The sequence below is a fragment of the Canis lupus genome, chromosome X (genome assembly GCF_011100685.1).
Source record: "Canis lupus familiaris isolate Mischka breed German Shepherd chromosome X, alternate assembly UU_Cfam_GSD_1.0, whole genome shotgun sequence".
NCBI lineage: Eukaryota > Metazoa > Chordata > Mammalia > Carnivora > Canidae > Canis > Canis lupus.
Window position 1 is genome coordinate 22,471,444 of NC_049260.1, and position 17,768 is coordinate 22,489,211.

The following is a 17,768-nucleotide window of genomic DNA, read 5'->3' on the forward strand; positions in this document are numbered from 1 at the left end:
ACTATTGATAATCAGCCTTTTGCCTAAGATCAAGTGTAGGACCCACAGGAATCCTCAGGAGGCAAAGAACCGGCCCGCAGATCAGGCTTGATCCAAGAATCCGCCTGCTTCGGAAAGAGGGCCCCGAGGCAGGCTCACGAGACCGATTTCAACAATATCAACGGAATTAGCATTCCAAACAGAAGAAACCAAAGGACTCTGGGGCACCCAAGCCAAGGAGACCAGGCGGGGTTTCCCAGAACTCTGCTTTCATCAGCCACAGCGAACCTAGGCATAAGGAGACATGCCCTGAACGTAGGTACACTCGTCTTCTTACATCATCCCTGGTGGGATGGCTGGTCGGCAGGACCCACGGGACTTCCCAGGGGCACTAGAACGGGCCACAGTTCAGGCTGGGGCCAGGGAAAAGCCTGAGTACGAAGACGACAGGGAGCGGGCTCATGAGAGAGATTTCAACAATATCAATGGAATTAGGTTTCCACAGAAAAAAGCAAAAGAATCTGAAGCACCAAATCCAAGGAGAGCGCACAAGCTTTCCTAGACCTCTGTTTTCATCGGCCACAGTGAACTCGGGGATGGGGAGAAATGCCCTGACTGTACGGACAAGTTCATTTTCACATCATCCGTGGTGGGATGGCTGGTCAGCAGGACCCACGGGACTCCCCAGGAGGCACTGGAACGTCCCACAGATCAGGCTGGGGCTAGTAAGCAGCCTGCTCCCCAAGAGGGCCGGCATCAGCTCAAGAGAGGCTTTTCAACAATAGGCATGGATTTAGGATTCCAAATGGAAGGATCAAAAGGACTCTGGAGCACCAAAACCAAGGAGAGCATGAGAGCTTTCACCCAACTCTTGTTTCACGGGCCACAGCGAGCTGGGGGATGGGGGGAAATACCCTGAACGTAGGTACACTGGAATTGTCACATCATCCCTGGCGGGAAGGCTGGTGAGCAGGCCCCACTGGACTCCCCTGGGCGCACCAGAACGACCCACATACCAGGCAGGGACAGCAATCAGCTTCCTTCTGAACGAGGGCCCAGCAGCAGGCTCATGAGTGAGACTTCAACAATATCAATTGAATTAGGTTTCCAGACACAGGAAACCCAAAGGCTCTGGACCGACAGAGCCATGGAGAACACTCGGGTTATCCAATACACAATACACTGCTTCTACGGGACACAGTGACCCTGGGGGTAGGGAGAAATGCCCTGAACTGGGTACCCAAGTATTCTACCATCATCCCTGGTGGGATGGCTGGTGAGCAGGACCCACGGGACTCCCCCGGAGACAATGGACTGGCCCGTAGATCAGGCTTCGTCCAAGAATCAGCCAGGTTCTGAACGAAGGGACCAGGAGGCTCAGGAGATCGATTTCAACAATACCAATGGAATTATCATTCCAAACAGAGGAAACCAAAGGACTCTGGGGCACCCAAGCCAGGGAGAGCGTGCAGGCTTTCCCAGAACTCTGGTTTCACGGGCCACAGCGAGCAGGGGAACGGGGGTTAATACCCTGAACGTAGGTACACTAGAATTGTCACATCATCCCTGGTTGGTGGCTGGTCAGCAGGACACATGGGCCTCCCAAGGAGGCCACAGAAAGACCCACAGATCAGGCTGTTGTGAGTACTTAGCCTGCTTCGGAAAGAGGGCCCTGCAGCAGGCTCACGAGAGAGATTTCAACAATATCAACGGAATGAGTTTTCCAAACAAAAGAAACCAAAGGACTCCTGAGATCCACAGCCAAGGAGAGCGTGCGAGCTTTCCCTATACCTTGGTTTCTTCAGCCACAGCGAACCTGGGAATGAGGAGACATGCCCTGAACGTAGGTACACTCGACTTGTTACATCATCCCTGGTGGGATGGCTGTTCGGCAGGACCCACGGGATTTCACAGGGGCACTAGAACGGCCACAGATCAGGCTGGGGCCAGGGAAAAGCCTGAGTACGATGAGGGCATGGAGCGGGCTCATGAGAGAGACTTCAACAATATCAATGGAATTAGGATTCCAAACACAGGAAAGCAAAAGAGTCTGAAGCACCAAATCCAAGGACAGCACGCAAGCTTTCCTTGACCTCTGTTTTCATCGGCCACAGTGAACACGGGGATGGGGAGAAATGCCCTGACTGTACGGACATGTTCATTCTCACATCATCCCCGTTGGGATGGCTGGTCAGCAGGGCCCAAGGGATTCCCGTGAAGGCACTGGAACGTCCCACAGATCAGACTGGGGCTTGGAGTCAGCCTGATTCTAAAGCGGGCCCGCATCAGGCTCAAGAGAAGGACCTCCACAATAGGCATGGATTAGGATTCCAAACGGAAATAACAAAGAGACTCTGGAGCACCAAAGCCAAGGAGAGCATGAGAGCTTTCACCCAACTCGGGTTTCACGTGCCACTGCAAGCAGGGGGATGGGGAGACATACCCTGAATGTAGATACACTAGAATTGTCACATCATCCCCATTGGGAAATTTAGTAAGCAGGCCCCACTGGACCCCCCAGGAGGCACTGGAACGTCCCACATACCAAGCAGGGACAGCAATCAGCCGACTTCTGAAAGAGGGCCAAGCAGCAGGCTCATGAGTGAGACTTCAACAATATCGACTGAATTTGGTTTCCAAACACAAGAAACCCAGAGGCTCAGGAGCACCAGACCACAGAGAGCACTCGAGTTATCCAATACCCTGCTTCTACCGGCCACAGTGAACCTGGGGATGGGGAGAAATGCCCTGAACTAGGAACCCAAGGATTCTCCCATCACTCCTGATTGGATGGCTGGTGAGCAGGCCCCACGGGACTCCCCAGAAGGCACTGGAACTTCCCACAGATCAGACTGGGGCTAGGAATCAGCCTGCTTCTAAAGCGGGCCCGCATCAGGCTCACGAGAGGGACTTCCACAAGAGGCATGGCTTTAGGATTCCAAACGGAAGAACAAAAGGACTCTGGAGCACCAAAGGCAAGGAGAGCAGGTGAGCATTCATCCAACTCTGGTTTCACAGGCCACAGCGAGCTAGGGGACAGGGACAAATACCCTGAACCTAGGTACACTAGAATTGTCACATCATCCCCGGTGGGAAGGCTGGTGAGCAGGCCCCACTGGACTCCCCTGGGGGTACTGGAACGTCCCACATACCAGGCAGGGACAGCAATCCGCCTCCTTCCCAAAGAGGGCCAAGCAGCAGGCTTATGAGTGACACTTCAACAATATCCACTGAATTAGGTTTCCAAACACAGGAAACCCAAAGGCTTTGGAGTACCAGAGCCATGGAGAACACTCGAGTCATCCAATACCCTGCTTCTATTGGCCACAGTGAACCTGGGGGTAGGGAGAAATGCCCTAAACTAGGCACCCAAGGATTCTCCCATCATCCGTGGTGGGATGGCTGATGAGCAGGCCCCACGGGACTCCTCAGGAGACAATGGACCGGCCCGTAGATCAGGCTTCGTCCAAGAATCAGCCTGCTTCGGAAAGAAGGCCCGTCAGGAGGCGGCTCAGGAGATCGATTTCAACAATACCAATGAAATTATCATTCCAAGCAGAGGAAACCAAAGGACTCTGGAGCACCCAAGCCAAGGAGAGCGTGCGAGCTTTCCCAGAACTCTGGTTTCACGGGCCACAGTGGCAGGGGAACGGGGGGGTAATACCGTGAACGTAGGCACACTAGAATTATCACATCATCCCTGGTTGGTGGCTGGACAGCGGGACACATGGGCATCCCAGGGAGGCCACGGAAAGACCCACAGATCAGACTATTGTGAGTACTCAGCCTGCTTCGGAAAGAGGGCCCCGCAGCAGGCTCACGAGAGAGATTTCAACAGTATCAATGGAATGAGTTTTCCAAACAGGAGAAACCAAAGGATTCCTGAGCACCACAGGCAAGGAGAGCGTGCGAGCTTTCCCTATACCTTGGTTTCTTCAGCCACAGCGAACCTGGGGATAAGGAGACATGCCCTGAACGTAGGTACACTTGTCTTCTTACATCATTCCTGGTGGGATGGGTGTTCGGCAGGACCCACGGGACTCCCCAGGGGCACTGGAACGGCCACAGATCAGGCTGGGGCCAGGGAAATGCCTGAGTATGAAGAGGGCAAGGAGTGGGCTCATGAGAGAGACTTCACCAATATCAATGGAATTAGGATTCCAAACACAGGAAAGCAAAAGAGTCTGAAGCACTAAATAGAAGGACACTACGCAAGCTATCCTAGACCTCTGTTTTCATAAACCACAGTGAACTCGGGGATGGGGAAAAATGCACTGACTGTACGTACAGGTTCATTTTCACATCATCCGTGGTGGGATGGCTGGTCAGCAGGCCCCACAAGATTCCCGTGGAGTCCGTGGAACGTCCCACAGAGGCTGGGGTTTGGAGTCAGCCTGATTCAAAAGCGGGCCGGCATCAGGCTCACGAGAGGGACTTCCACAAGAGGCATGGCTTTAGGATTCCAAACGGAAGAACAAAAGGACTCTGGAGCACCAAAGGCAAGGAGAGCAGGCGAGCTTTCATCCAACTCTGGTTTCACAGGCCACAGCGAGCTAGGGGACAGGGACAAATACCCTGAACCTAGGTACACTAGAATTGTCACATCATCCCCGGTGGGAAGGCTGGTGAGCAGGCCCCACTGGACTCCCCTGGGGGTACTGGAACGTCCCACATACCAGGCAGGGACAGCAATCCGCCTCCTTCCCAAAGAGGGCCAAGCAGCAGGCTCATGAGTGACACTTCAACAATATCAATTGAATTAGGTTTCCAAACACAGGAAACCCAAAGGCTCTGGAGCACCAGAGCCACGGAGAACACTCGCGTTATCCAATACCCTGCTTCTACGGGACACAGTGACCCTGGGGGTAGGGAGAAATGCCCTGAACTGGGTACCCAAGTATTCTACCATCATCCCTGGTGGGATGGCTGGTGAGCAGGACCCACGGGACTCCCCCGGAGACAATGGACCGGCCCGTAGATCAGGCTTCGTCCAAGAATCAGCCAGGTTCTGAACGAAGGGACCAGGAGGCTCAGGAGATCGATTTCAACAATACCAATGGAATTATCATTCCAAACAGAGGAAACCAAAGGACTCTGGGGCACCCAAGCCAGGGAGAGCGTGCAGGCTTTCCCAGAACTCTGGTTTCACGGGCCACGGCGAGCAGGGGAACGGGGGTTAATACCCTGAACGTAGGTACACTAGAATTGTCACATCATCCCTGGTTGGTGGCTGGTCAGCGGGACACATGGGCCTCCCAAGGAGGCCACAGAAAGACCCACAGATCAGGCTGTTGTGAGTACTTAGCCTGCTTCGGAAAGAGGGCCCCGCAGCAGGCTCACGAGAGAGATTTCAACAATATCAAAGGAATGAGTTTTCCAAACAGAAGAAACCAAAGGACTCCTGAGAACCACAGCCAAGGGGAGCGTGCGAGCTTTCCCTATACCTTGGTTTCTTCAGCCACAGCGAACCTGGGAATGCGGAGACATGCCCTGAACGTAGGTACACTCGACTTGTTACATCATCCCTGGTGGGATGGCTGTTCGGCAGGACCCACGGGATTTCACAGGGGCACTAGAACGGCCACAGATCAGGCTGGGGCCAGGGGAAAGCCTGAGTACGATGAGGGCATGGAGCGGGCTCATGAGAGAGACTTCAACAATATCAATGGAATTAGGATTCCAAACACAGGAAAGCAAAAGAGTCTGAAGCACCAAATCCAAGGACAGCACGCAAGCTTTCCTAGACCTCTGTTTTCATCGGCCACAGTGAACACGGGGATGGGGAGAAATGCCCTGACTGTACGGACATGTTCATTCTCACATCATCCCCGTTGGGATGGCTGGTCAGCAGGGCCCACGGGATTCCCGTGAAGGCACTGGAACGTCCCACAGATCAGACTGGGGCTTGGAGTCAGCCTGATTCTAAAGCGGGCCCGCATCAGGCTCAAGAGAAGGACCTCCACAATAGGCATGGATTAGGATTCCAAACGGAAATAACAAAGAGACTCTGGAGCACCAAAGCCAAGGAGAGCATGAGAGCTTTCACCCAACTCGGGTTTCACGTGCCACTGCAAGCAGGGGGATGGGGAGACATACCCTGAATGTAGATACACTAGAATTGTCACATCATCCCCATTGGGAAATTTAGTAAGCAGGCCCCACTGGACTCCCCAGGAGGCACTGGAACGTCCCACATACCAAGCAGGGACAGCAATCAGCCGACTTCTGAAAGAGGGCCAAGCAGCAGGCTCATGAGTGAGACTTCAACAATATCGACTGAATTTGGTTTCCAAACACAAGAAACCCAGAGGCTCAGGAGCACCAGACCACAGAGAGCACTCGAGTTATCCAATACCCTGCTTCTACCGGCCACAGTGAACCTGGGGATGGGGAGAAATGCCCTGAACTAGGAACCCAAGGATTCTCCCATCACTCCTGATTGGATGGCTGGTGAGCAGGCCCCACGGGACTCCCCAGAAGGCACTGGAACTTCCCACAGATCAGACTGGGGCTAGGAATCAGCCTGCTTCTAAAGCGGGCCCGCATCAGGCTCACGAGAGGGACTTCCACAAGAGGCATGGCTTTAGGATTCCAAACGGAAGAACAAAAGGACTCTGGAGCACCAAAGGCAAGGAGAGCAGGCGAGCTTTCACCCAACTCTGGTTTCACAGGCCACAGCGAGCTAGGGGACAGGGACAAATACCCTGAACCTAGGTACACTAGAATTGTCACATCATCCCCGGTGGGAAGGCTGGTGAGCAGGCCCCACTGGACTCCCCTGGGGGTACTGGAACGTCCCACATACCAGGCAGGGACAGCAATCCGCCTCCTTCCCAAAGAGGGCCAAGCAGCAGGCTCATGAGTGAGACTTCAACAATATCAATTGAATTAGGTTTCCAAACACAGGAAACCCAAAGGCTCTGGAGCACCAGAGCCACGGAGAACACTCGCGTTATCCAATACCCTGCTTCTACGGGACACAGTGACCCTGGGGGTAGGGAGAAATGCCCTGAACTGGGTACCCAAGTATTCTACCATCATCCCTGGTGGGATGGCTGGTGAGCAGGACCCACGGGACTCCCCCGGAGACAATGGACCGGCCCGTAGATCAGGCTTCGTCCAAGAATCAGCCAGGTTCTGAACGAAGGGACCAGGAGGCTCAGGAGATCGATTTCAACAATACCAATGGAATTATCATTCCAAACAGAGGAAACCAAAGGACTCTGGGGCACCCAAGCCAGGGAGAGCGTGCAGGCTTTCCCAGAACTCTGGTTTCACGGGCCACGGCGAGCAGGGGAACGGGGGTTAATACCCTGAACGTAGGTACACTAGAATTGTCACATCATCCCTGGTTGGTGGCTGGTCAGCGGGACACATGGGCCTCCCAAGGAGGCCACAGAAAGACCCACAGATCAGGCTGTTGTGAGTACTTAGCCTGCTTCGGAAAGAGGGCCCCGCAGCAGGCTCACGAGAGAGATTTCAACAATATCAAAGGAATGAGTTTTCCAAACAGAAGAAACCAAAGGACTCCTGAGAACCACAGCCAAGGGGAGCTTGCGAGCTTTCCCTATACCTTGGTTTCTTCAGCCACAGCGAACCTGGGAATGAGGAGACATGCCCTGAACGTAGGTACACTCGACTTGTTACATCATCCCTGGTGGGATGGCTGTTCGGCAGGACCCACGGGATTTCACAGGGGCACTAGAACGGCCACAGATCAGGCTGGGGCCAGGGGAAAGCCTGAGTACGATGAGGGCATGGAGCGGGCTCATGAGAGAGACTTCAACAATATCAATGGAATTAGGATTCCAAACACAGGAAAGCAAAGAGTCTGAAGCAACCAAATCCAAGGACAGCACGCAAGCTTTCCTTGACCTCTGTTTTCATCGGCCACAGTGAACACGGGGATGGGGAGAAATGCCCTGACTGTACGGACATGTTCATTCTCACATCATCCCCGTTGGGATGGCTGGTCAGCAGGGCCCACGGGATTCCCGTGAAGGCACTGGAACGTCCCACAGATCAGACTGGGGCTTGGAGTCAGCCTGATTCTAAAGCGGGCCCGCATCAGGCTCAAGAGAAGGACCTCCACAATAGGCATGGATTAGGATTCCAAACGGAAATAACAAAGAGACTCTGGAGCACCAAGCCAAGGAGAGCATGAGAGCTTTCACCCAACTCGGGTTTCACGTGCCACTGCAAGCAGGGGGATGGGGAGACATACCCTGAATGTAGATACACTAGAATTGTCACATCATCCCCATTGGGAAATTTAGTAAGCAGGCCCCACTGGACTCCCCAGGAGGCACTGGAACGTCCCACATACCAAGCAGGGACAGCAATCAGCCGACTTCTGAAAGAGGGCCAAGCAGCAGGCTCATGAGTGAGACTTCAACAATATCGACTGAATTTGGTTTCCAAACACAAGAAACCCAGAGGCTCAGGAGCACCAGACCACAGAGAGCACTCGAGTTATCCAATACCCTGCTTCTACCGGCCACAGTGAACCTGGGGATGGGGAGAAATGCCCTGAACTAGGAACCCAAGGATTCTCCCATCACTCCTGATTGGATGGCTGGTGAGCAGGCCCCACGGGACTCCCCAGAAGGCACTGGAACTTCCCACAGATCAGACTGGGGCTAGGAATCAGCCTGCTTCTAAAGCGGGCCCGCATCAGGCTCACGAGAGGGACTTCCACAAGAGGCATGGCTTTAGGATTCCAAACGGAAGAACAAAAGGACTCTGGAGCACCAAAGGCAAGGAGAGCAGGCGAGCTTTCACCCAACTCTGGTTTCACAGGCCACAGCGAGCTAGGGGACAGGGACAAATACCCTGAACCTAGGTACACTAGAATTGTCACATCATCCCCGGTGGGAAGGCTGGTGAGCAGGCCCCACTGGACTCCCCTGGGGGTACTGGAACGTCCCACATACCAGGCAGGGACAGCAATCCGCCTCCTTCCCAAAGAGGGCCAAGCAGCAGGCTCATGAGTGACACTTCAACAATATCAATTGAATTAGGTTTCCAAACACAGGAAACCCAAAGGCTCTGGAGCACCAGAGCTACGGAGAACACTCGCGTTATCCAATACCCTGCTTCTACGGGACACAGTGACCCTGGGGGTAGGGAGAAATGCCCTGAACTGGGTACCCAAGTATTCTACCATCATCCCTGGTGGGATGGCTGGTGAGCAGGACCCACGGGACTCCCCCGGAGACAATGGACCGGCCCGTAGATCAGGCTTCGTCCAAGAATCAGCCAGGTTCTGAACGAAGGGACCAGGAGGCTCAGGAGATCGATTTCAACAATACCAATGGAATTATCATTCCAAACAGAGGAAACCAAAGGACTCTGGGGCACCCAAGCCAGGGAGAGCGTGCAGGCTTTCCCAGAACTCTGGTTTCACGGGCCACGGCGAGCAGGGGAACGGGGGTTAATACCCTGAACGTAGGTACACTAGAATTGTCACATCATCCCTGGTTGGTGGCTGGTCAGCGGGACACATGGGCCTCCCAAGGAGGCCACAGAAAGACCCACAGATCAGGCTGTTGTGAGTACTTAGCCTGCTTCGGAAAGAGGGCCCCGCAGCAGGCTCACGAGAGAGATTTCAACAATATCAAAGGAATGAGTTTTCCAAACAGAAGAAACCAAAGGACTCCTGAGAACCACAGCCAAGGGGAGCTTGCGAGCTTTCCCTATACCTTGGTTTCTTCAGCCACAGCGAACCTGGGAATGAGGAGACATGCCCTGAACGTAGGTACACTCGACTTGTTACATCATCCCTGGTGGGATGGCTGTTCGGCAGGACCCACGGGATTTCACAGGGGCACTAGAACGGCCACAGATCAGGCTGGGGCCAGGGGAAAGCCTGAGTACGATGAGGGCATGGAGCGGGCTCATGAGAGAGACTTCAACAATATCAATGGAATTAGGATTCCAAACACAGGAAAGCAAAAGAGTCTGAAGCACCAAATCCAAGGACAGCACGCAAGCTTTCCTAGACCTCTGTTTTCATCGGCCACAGTGAACACGGGGATGGGGAGAAATGCCCTGACTGTACGGACATGTTCATTCTCACATCATCCCCGTTGGGATGGCTGGTCAGCAGGGCCCACGGGATTCCCGTGAAGGCACTGGAACGTCCCACAGATCAGACTGGGGCTTGGAGTCAGCCTGATTCTAAAGCGGGCCCGCATCAGGCTCAAGAGAAGGACCTCCACAATAGGCATGGATTAGGATTCCAAACGGAAATAACAAAGAGACTCTGGAGCACCAAAGCCAAGGAGAGCATGAGAGCTTTCACCCAACTCGGGTTTCACGTGCCACTGCAAGCAGGGGGATGGGGGAGACATACCCTGAATGTAGATACACTAGAATTGTCACATCATCCCCATTGGGAAATTTAGTAAGCAGGCCCCACTGGACTCCCCAGGAGGCACTGGAACGTCCCACATACCAAGCAGGGACAGCAATCAGCCGACTTCTGAAAGAGGGCCAAGCAGCAGGCTCATGAGTGAGACTTCAACAATATCGACTGAATTTGGTTTCCAAACACAAGAAACCCAGAGGCTCAGGAGCACCAGACCACAGAGAGCACTCGAGTTATCCAATACCCTGCTTCTACCGGCCACAGTGAACCTGGGGATGGGGAGAAATGCCCTGAACTAGGAACCCAAGGATTCTCCCATCACTCCTGATTGGATGGCTTGGTGAGCAGGCCCCACGGGACTCCCCAGAAGGCACTGGAACTTCCCACAGATCAGACTGGGGCTAGGAATCAGCCTGCTTCTAAAGCGGGCCGGCATCAGGCTCACGAGAGGGACTTCCACAAGAGGCATGGCTTTAGGATTCCAAACGGAAGAACAAAAGGACTCTGGAGCACCAAAGGCAAGGAGAGCAGGCGAGCTTTCACCCAACTCTGGTTTCACAGTTCACAGCGAGCTGGGGGACGGGGACAAATATCCTGAACATAGGTACACTAGAATTGTCACATCATCCCCGGTGGGAAGGCTGGTGAGCAGGCCCCACTGGACTCCCCTGGGGGTACTGGAATGTCCCACATACCAAGCAGGGACAGCAATCAGGTTTCCTCCAAGAATCAGCCTGCTTCTGAAAGAGGGACCAGCAGGAGGCTCACGAGAGAGATTTCAACAATATCAACGGAATTAGCATTCCAAACAGGGGAAACCAAAGGACTCTGGGGTACCCAAGCCAAGGAGAGCAGGCGAGCTTTCCCAGAACTCTGGTTTCATCAGCCACAGCGAACCTGGGCATAAGGAGACATATCCTCACCGTCGGTACACTAGTACTCTGACATCTTCTGGTGGGGTGGCTGGTCAGCAGGACCCACGGGACTCCCCAGGGGCACTAGAATGGGCCACAGATCAGGCCGGGGCCAGGGAAAATCCTGAGTACCAGGAGGGCAGGGAGCGGGCTCATGAGAGAGACTTCAACAATATCAATGGAATTAGGATTCCACGCACAGGAAAGCAAAAGATTCTGAAGCACCAAATCCAAGGACAGCGCGCAAGCTTTCCTTGACCTCTGTTTTCATCGGCCACAGTGAACTCGGCGGCGGGGAGAAATGCCCTGACTGTCCGGACAAGTTCATTCTCACATCAGCCCTGGTGGCATGGCTGGTCAGCAGGATCCACGGGACTCCGCAGGAGGCCCTGGAGTGTCCCCACAGATCAAGCTGGGCCCAAGAATCAGCGTGCTTGTGAAAGAGAGTCAGGCAGCAACTCCCCAAAAGCGTTTTCAACTACTATAGTGGTTTCGGATTCCAAGAACGTGCTGGAGGAAGAAAAGAAAAGAAAAGAATAGAAGAAACATGAAAAAGCAAAAGATGTGAACCTCCAGAGCAAGGAGAGTAGGCCCTCGGTGTGTATTCACGGCTTCAAAAGCGGCCACAGTGGAGCTGGGTACGCGCCATGCCGCACACGTCTTCCACACGTCAATCTCGGGAGCACGAGGTGCCCAGTGACTCCGTGGGACTCCCCTGGAAGCACAGCCATGTCCACAGGTCAGGCCAGGAGCTAGGAATCCACCTTCTGGGAGAAAGGAGAGCCACAGGTAGCAAGAGCTTTCTTGCGCATTTGCACATACGTCACCAGTCCATATTGGTGTGGAGGAACTGACTCTGTGATTGGGCGAGAATGATTCGGGACAGGCTGAGTCACTTGTGTTCCACCCTCCCCCGACCCGAGGCGTGCTGTACACGTGAGTGCCGCAAAACCGAGGCAGTGGCAACGCGCTGTTCAAACAGCAAATTTCAGCGTGCCCGGCGTGATCACGTTGCCGCAATGGGTTACCTGTCATCGGGGGCGCGGGGGTGGGGGGGGTTGGGGTTGGTGTGCTTTGTGGGTTAGGGGGGGAATGGATGAACTGCGGGAGATGTTGGACGGGGCTCAGAGAATAAAGACGTGTCGACTAATTGGCACTAGTGGGAAATCCCACTTCCCTTTGGACGTGTTCTCTTGAGATGGATTTGTCGGATTCCTCGGAGAGCCAGGGGCAAAACAAATGGCGAGACGCCTGCTGCCCGCTCGGGCATTCGGGACACTGGGGACACTCAGACCGAGGGCGCTCAGGCCCGGCCCTCTTCCCGGGTTACCCGTGGTGATGAAGTTCGCAGATCATCTGCCTTCCAACACCAGCCCCAGCAGATAATGTTGGGGCGGCCCAGAGGAGCAGCCTCAAGGCCACCAAAGGACCCGCTGGAATCGCAGAACGCCCACGTCCCACCCCTTAGCCCTTTGGTGTGCCGTGTCAGAAAATCTGGGGGTGGAGCAGGGGACCAGCAATGGGAGTTGTCACACGCCTCCCCGGTGATCAAAACCACAATCGTACCAGTCAGATCTAGGCCCAGGAGCACAGGACGAAGCACTCACCGGGACGCTGTGACCAAAGAAGAGCACCCTCCTTGGCCACGGAAACGCGCGCGAGCCTCCGGAGCGGCCAAGAAGGTGCAGGCAGGACAAAGCCCCAGAGCTCTGAGTTCCCGCGGCTTCCTCCGGGAGGGGGACGGGGCGCTGGCGGTGGCAGTGGTGAGCGCCTCGTCGGCGTCGGGAAGGCGTCCATAGCGGATCCTCTCGGCAGCGCCTGCCTGGCAGCAGGCGTCCGAACACAGCCGTCTCGGGACACAGGCTGCCTTCCCAGACAGCCTCTCCTCTTGCAGAGGTTTGAAGACCACTCACGCGCTGCGTCTGCGAGGAGTTTAACTGCTGGGCTGGCCCCGAGGGCCGGCAGAGGCCCTGGAGCTCCTGGCAAGCGGCCCGAGGCAAAGGGAAACGCCGCCTCGTCCCCTTGCCTCCTGAGCTTGGCGAAAACCCCCGGGAGGCCGGCAACGGCCGGCACAGGCTCTCAGCCCGTCGACATCGCCTCGCTGAGCGAAGGGCCGATGGCTGCAGCACCGCCCGTGGCCAGGTCCTCTGGCAAGACCGTGCGTCCCCTCACTTCACACGCGCAAGTCCCCAGCTTCTGCCTTCGGCCGCGGCGGTCTCGGGCCAGACGCCAACGTGGAGGAGCTGCCGCTTGCAACATCCACTCGGATGCAGGCTTCCGGGCGTACGACTGACCCACGAGACCTTCACTCACCAGGCCTCTACCTGCACGCAACCCCCGGGGCCGTCACGTCCTTTCTGACAGGAGACCACAAAGCAGTGGTGGCTGCGCACTGCTGTGGCCTCAGGGGCACCTCGGACAAGACGCCGCCCCGCCCGGGAGGACACGGACCAGGCAGCACCTCTGCGTGCCGGGAAACCTCCACTCCATCCCGCTCAGGAGCACGGGTTCCGGGTCCCGGCTCTCCAGGTCCCACTCGGACGTCTGACACTTCTTTGTCCCGTGGCCCAAGCAAAGTCCTCTCAGACCCTCAGCTGCCAGCACGGCGGCGCGGGGCCTGGTTGCACACCTGGCCCCCGAAGAGAAACTGAAACGAGACGGAGGAGCGCCTCAGGACAACTCGTGGTCCACGGCACAGCAGCTCTCATTGCTCGTCCCCTCCCCACGTTTCAAACGTGCAAAAGGCCAAGGTCCACACGGACACACGGAGGCTCCCACACCCGCAGTACACCAGGGGGTCCCGCCATCCCCCTGCGCACAGACACGATGCACGCGCGCGTTTGAGAAACAACCCGACAGCTCAAGGGAGACGGCTTACCGTGCCACGGGCAATCCGCAGGGCCTTCGGCCATCCTGTAGCTGGAGGCACCACAGTAGGCGACGTGAGTCTTCCCATCATTCTAGGAGACCTCGGGGAGCATGGCGTACCCCTGCCGAGCCCTGCCCAGCCCTGCCGCCAACTGGCGGTGTGGCCTGAAGAAAATCAGGTGTTTGCGATCCTCGGTTCCCTTCTTGCAAGATGGTCACACGCTCATACCTTGCCCAGGCTCTGAAGCTGCAACGAGATGACAACTATCAGCATTACTCTGATGCCTGGTCCACCACACCCTAGCTCCCGCTACTTGGCACGTGACCAGACTCCAGACTCGGGGGAGAGCTCTCAACAGGGGACTGAGCTAAGCCCTAGCGGTCAAACTGCAATGGCCAACAGCGGCGGCACTGTTAAGAGCCCAGCGTCTTCTCAGAACTATACCATACATGCAGGGGCGGCTGGCCCCCACATGCCCACGGACCTGGAATGCATATCAGGAACCTGAGAATTCCCACCGGAATATTAGAAGAAAAAAAAAAAAGGGAGAGAGTGAGGGAGAGAGAGACAGAGGCAGAGAGAGAGAGAATGAGCGAGAGGCAAAGACAGAGACAGACAGAGAGAGAAAAGAACAGACGGTGTCCGCTGGTCCAGCCTCCAATACACACGACCGTTGTATTGGCTTCCCTGGAACTTAACACACCAGAGGACCGCTGGTTCCCACAGGGAGGCCCCTGTCACGACCACCCCGTGCTTCGGTACTGGGAGAGAGATGGCAAAACCTTCAGCCCACCTACCCCGACCTACCTAATCAGAAGGACGGAGGGATGGCTGGAGGCAACGTGGTTCTGCGAGAAGCCCTCCCAGGAGGCCTCGAGAGCCGAAGTTGGAGAAAACTACTCTCTGCATCGCTTCCTTTTGGGAATCTCAACATTCAACCCGCACGAGATTCGGCTTCAACGTTCCACTTTTTGAAGAAGGGCATCAGAAATGCCTTGATCAGGCCAGCACAAAGGGAGCAGGCTGCTAAAGAGGCCAGGACACCAAATTCAGAAGAGGCATGGCATGTACACGAACGGAACGGGGATAGCAGATACACGAAAGAAGGGTCGTTTGCATCAGCAAAGCCAGCAAGCGCAGCTGCTCTTCCTGAAGACTGTGGGTTCCGCTGCCACAGGGAACATGGGGACGGGGCGAAGGGACTGCCAAGTGCGCACGTGCTCACATATGCCCGGTGGGCACACCAGGTGAGGCACGGCCCACGGGACTGCCCCAGGAGCCCTGCACTCCACAGATCACTCTGCAGGGGGCAATCGGCCTGCTGAAAGGGGGCTAGGCCGTAGCTCTCGTAGCTTCACGTCAGATAGTCCAACAATATGGATGGAATTAGGATACCAGGTGTGGAAAACAAGGGATTACTGCAGAGCAAAGCCAAGGAGAAAAGGCATGGTTTCCAAACATTTTGCTTTCATCGGACACTGTTGCCTGCCAGCCTGTTTCGGAAAGAGGTCCAGGCAGCAGGCTCACGAAAGAGATTCCAACAGTATCAATGGATATGGTTTCCAAACGCAGGACACCAAAGGAGTCTGGAGCCCCAAAGGCAGGGGAGCATGCGGGCCCTCCCGGAAACCTGGTTTCATCCGCCACAGCGAACAGGGGGACGTGGAGAAAAGCCCTGAACGTAGGTCCACTGGTATTCTCACATCATCGCTGGTTGGCGGCTGGTCAGCAGGATCCAGGGGACTCCCGAGGAGGCAACAGAAAGAGCGACAGATGAGGCTGTTGTGAGAAATCAGCCTGCTTCGGAAAGAGGGCCCCGAGGCAGGCTCACGAGACCGATTTCAACAATATCAACGGAATTAGCATTCCAAAAGAAGAAACCAAAGGACTCTGGGGCACCCAAGCCAAGGAGACCAGGCGGGGTTTCCCAGAACTCTGCTTTCATCAGCCACAGCGAACCTAGGCATAAGGAGACATGCCCTGAACGTAGGTACACTCGTCTTCTTACATCATCCTGGTGGGATGGCTGGTCGGCAGGACCCACGGGACTTCCCAGGGGCACTAGAACGGGCCACAGTTCAGGCTGGGGCCAGGGAAAAGCCTGAGTACGAAGACGACAGGGAGCGGGCTCATGAGAGAGATTTCAACAATATCAATGGAATTAGGTTTCCACAGAAAAAAGCAAAAGAATCTGAAGCACCAAATCCAAGGAGAGCGCACAAGCTTTCCTAGACCTCTGTTTTCATCGGCCACAGTGAACTCGGGGATGGGAGAAATGCCCTGACTGTACGGACAAGTTCATTTTCACATCATCCGTGGTGGGATGGCTGGTCAGCAGGACCCACGGGACTCCCCAGGAGGCACTGGAACGTCCCACAGATCAGGCTGGGGCTAGTAAGCAGCCTGCTCCCCAAGAGGGCCGGCATCAGCTCAAGAGAGGCTTTTCAACAATAGGCATGGATTTAGGATTCCAAACGGAAGGATCAAAAGGACTCTGGAGCACCAAAACCAAGGAGAGCATGAGAGCTTTCACCCAACTCTTGTTTCACGGGCCACAGCGAGCTGGGGGACGGGGGGAAATACCCTGAACGTAGGTACACTGGAATTGTCACATCATCCCTGGCGGGAAGGCTGGTGAGCAGGCCCCACTGGACTCCCCTGGGCGCACCAGAACGACCCACATACCAGGCAGGGACAGCAATCAGCTTCCTTCTGAACGAGGGCCCAGCAGGCTCATGAGTGAGACTTCAACAATATCAATTGAATTAGGTTTCCAGACACAGGAAACCCAAAGGCTCTGGACCGACAGAGCCATGGAGAACACTCGGGTTATCCAATAATACACTGCTTCTACGGGACACAGTGACCCTGGGGGTAGGGAGAAATGCCCTGAACTGGGTACCCAAGTATTCTACCATCATCCCTGGTGGGATGGCTGGTGAGCAGGACCCACGGGACTCCCCGGAGACAATGGACAGGCCCGTAGATCAGGCTTCGTCCAAGAATCAGCCAGGTTCTGAACGAAGGGACCAGGAGGCTCAGGAGATCGATTTCAACAATACCAATGGAATTATCATTCCAAACAGAGGAAACCAAAGGACTCTGGGGCACCCAAGCCAGGGAGAGCGTGCAGGCTTTCCCAGAACTCTGGTTTCACGGGCCACGGCGAGCAGGGGAACGGGGGTTAATACCCTGAACGTAGGTACACTAGAATTGTCACATCATCCCTGGTTGGTGGCTGGTCAGCAGGACACATGGGCCTCCCAAGGAGGCCACAGAAAGACCCACAGATCAGGCTGTTGTGAGTACTCAGCCTGCTTCGGAAAGAGGGCCCCGCAGCAGGCTCACGAGAGAGATTTCAACAATATCAAGGAATGAGTTTTCCAAACAAAGAAACCAAAGGACTCCTGAGAACCACAGCCAAGGAGAGCGTGCGAGCTTTCCCTATACCTTGGTTTCTTCAGCCACAGCGAACCTGGGAATGAGGAGACATGCCCTGAACGTAGGTACATTCGTCTTCTTACATCATTCCTGGTGGGATGGCTGTTCGGCAGGACCCACGGGATTTCACAGGGGCACTAGAACGGCCACAGATCAGGCTGGGGCCAGGGAAAAGCCTGAGTACGATGAGGGCAGG

At 55.4% G+C, this 17,768-nt stretch overlaps 1 long non-coding RNA gene across 1 annotated transcript; it reads right to left on the minus strand.

Annotated features, from left to right (window-relative positions):
• Positions 1–13,386: 13,386 nt before the first annotated feature.
• On the minus strand, positions 13,387–15,973 carry LOC111095060. The gene is made up of 3 exons (XR_005385926.1): positions 14,939–15,973; positions 14,141–14,377; positions 13,387–13,909 (listed from the first exon to the last, which is right to left on the minus strand). It is a non-coding gene; the product is annotated as an uncharacterized LOC111095060 (long non-coding RNA).
• Positions 15,974–17,768: the final 1,795 nt, after the last annotated feature.